Source organism: Thalassophryne amazonica, chromosome 3 (assembly GCF_902500255.1).
Source record: "Thalassophryne amazonica chromosome 3, fThaAma1.1, whole genome shotgun sequence".
In the NCBI taxonomy this organism is placed as follows: domain Eukaryota; kingdom Metazoa; phylum Chordata; class Actinopteri; order Batrachoidiformes; family Batrachoididae; genus Thalassophryne; species Thalassophryne amazonica.
This window is the reverse complement of record NC_047105.1, coordinates 78,315,568-78,318,509: the sequence shown is the minus strand read 5'-3', so window position 1 is coordinate 78,318,509 and position 2,942 is coordinate 78,315,568.

The window sequence follows — 2,942 nt, the reverse complement described above, 5'->3', positions numbered from 1 at the left end:
TGCAGAGGAACAAGTACAATGTTCTGGAATGGCCATCTCAGTCCCCAGACCTGAATATTATTGAAAATCTGTGGTGTTATTTTAAGCGGGCTGTCCATCTTCCGAAACCAACAAACCCGAGATGTTTTGTGAAGAACGGTCCAAAATACCTTCAACCAGAATCCAGACTTGCATTGGAATCTATAGGAAGCGTTTAGAGGCTGTTATTTCTGCAAAAGGAGGATCTACTAAATATTGATGTATTTTTGATGCACCTGCCTAATTTTATTTAAAGAATTATTGCACACTTTCTGTAAATCCTATGAACTTCATTTTACTTCTCAAATATCACTGTGTTTGTCTGCTATATGATATATTTAACTGAAATTGCTGATCCAAACAACCAATGATTTATAAAAGAAAATCATGGAAATCATCAGGCACGCCCAAACTTTTACATACCACTGTAGTAACGTGTTAGTCTAATGTGACTGCTTTTTTTAGTGATGTGGAATTTAATGCATTATCTTTCCAAGTCAGTAATAAGATTACTGATTTGGAAGTAACTGTGCATTACTATTATTTTTGTATTGTGTGTTGATTGCATCATTAAAACCGGCCCGTGAACAGGGGTAGGTCAGATTCGCCTGATCTGCCCGCTTTGCCCACTTTCAGCAAGCAGCGAGCTTTTCGACTGCGGTTTTGTGCAGCAGCTCCAAGTTGAAAAACAGTTGTCTCTCAAAGAGCAGTGATGCTCAGAGCTATGATTTTACAAAGACATTTTCACGCTTTTTTTTTTCTTTAAAACTGTGCCACTGTGTGTGTCCTCATTAAAAACAGCTGATCTGCGATGCATTTTCAACAACAACAACAACAAATACTTTTTTCCACCCAAATTCACTTAAAGTCTCTTTCTGAGGACAACATGACGTAAAGAACACTGATAAAAACTTCTTACCTTACTTCTTACAGGATAAAAACAGGCTCATAGCACCAACCACCATGCAAGAATAAAACACAAATATTCAGTTAATACACAATAAAATCAAACTTTAAAATCAAGAATTAAAACTCTAAAAACATTTACACTGACCAATTTTATCTTTTTTTTTGTGTATATATAAATTATTTTATATTCCCCCATCGTGATAACTCTGACAATTTCAGCTCCTTTTTGTATATTATTCCAGGAGAAGGGAGCAGCATATTTAAAAGCTCTTTGTTGTTTGTTTGTTTGTTTTTGCAAAGTTCAGTTCTGACTCTGGGGATTATCTTCTGAACAGTATCGCGTGAGCACAAACCGCAAGGATTTCGGTTCCAAACAGTATATGAACACAGATATAAAGGCATCAAGCTAAGGAGATATTTGTAGACTAAAGTAAGTAATGAATAAATCTGAGAACATACAAAGTAGGCAAAGTAGAAGCAGCATACAAAGTACAGCGAGGAAGATGATTTTCAAGACCAGTAATAAAACGCAGTGGACAGTTGTCTCCATGCTAACGTTCAGATGTATCAAAAGTGAAATGACAGTGGAAATGTGAGATGCATCACGCAAAAATCCTGGCTGGCGTATGAATGTTTCTACAGCTATTGTTCCTCTGCCGACACGTAGAGGTGATGCTGGGAACCATTAACACTAGTAGGCATATATGAGCTGAGTCCCTGTGTGGTTTGTATATGTTGTTACATATGGAGGCTGACACAGATTTCAGCAGAGAAAAGCAGCCTATTATTTCTTTGGAATGTGCCAATTAACATTTGAAGGCAGTTTCACTTTGGTACCAACCTCCTCAGGCGGTCATGTATGTGATTGAGCAGAACAGTTCAAACACAGAGGCTACATCAGATAAGGAGGAATGCATGGCAGCCCCCCTTGTAGGAAAAAACAAGTAGTTGCTGATTTGAGTATAACACCTGGATCCACAGAGAAGGCGAATGATGGCACTGTGTGGTTCCACTGCAAAGTTGGATACTGTTATGCTCACGAAACTCCACAAACAGCATTAAGTGGATCTGGAGGGCCAACAGAGTTTGCACAATGCAAAATCACGACTCGCCTTCAAAGCTTCCGGTGTTTAGTGGATATCAGCATGTTGTTGACCATCAAAGACTGCACAGTCCAGGAGGGCCGTAGAACAAACCCCACCTGGAAGATGAGCGTCTCTGAGCTGATGTTGTTCCTTGCAATCCTTTTCTGAAGGGCTGCCAAGGGCTATGTTGTTGCCATGCGATTCATCTGGGCCAACAGATTCGGCAACCCAGATATCAACGCCATAATGCCCTGTAACCGCTTTCTTGAAATAAAGCAGTACCTTCGGTTTGATAACAAGGACACCTGCAAGGAATGCCTACAAACGGACAAAGTTGCAGCAATTTCTGACATCTGGCAGGGGTTTGTTAAGACGTGTGTCTCGTTCTACATTCCAGCAGATTTCCAACAAAACTATAGTGTAACTATTCCTTTAACTTCTGCCACAGAATGGTCAAAGTTCAAAGTTGTCAGCAGTTCACAAACTCTCCAAAGCCAATCAAGAGTCCTACAATAGATAACGTAAAGCTTATGTCAATCAATAAATAATTTTTACTGTAATCAAGTGCTGTACATTGCCACATCTACCTCACTACAGAACTGCTTTGGGTCCTTGATAGCAACCATCTTGAAAGTAACTTACTTCAGTCAATGGGTGTGCGCTCCAACCGCTGGGTTCCTCAACAGTTAGGCACCTACATGCTGGATCACACACAGAAAAACATACTACATGGTCAAAATGCTGTAATGTTAACTCACAATGCAAGTCGTCATTGAACTGTCTCTTGCTCTCAGCTAACAGCGCAATTATGACATCTGCATAGCAGCACACATAGCTGGTGTTCTGTAAAGTTGTGTCTCTTGTTGTATAAATCAACAGTTCCACATCTCGAAAATATTGCACATGCGTGCACATGCGCAGCTGCGTGAA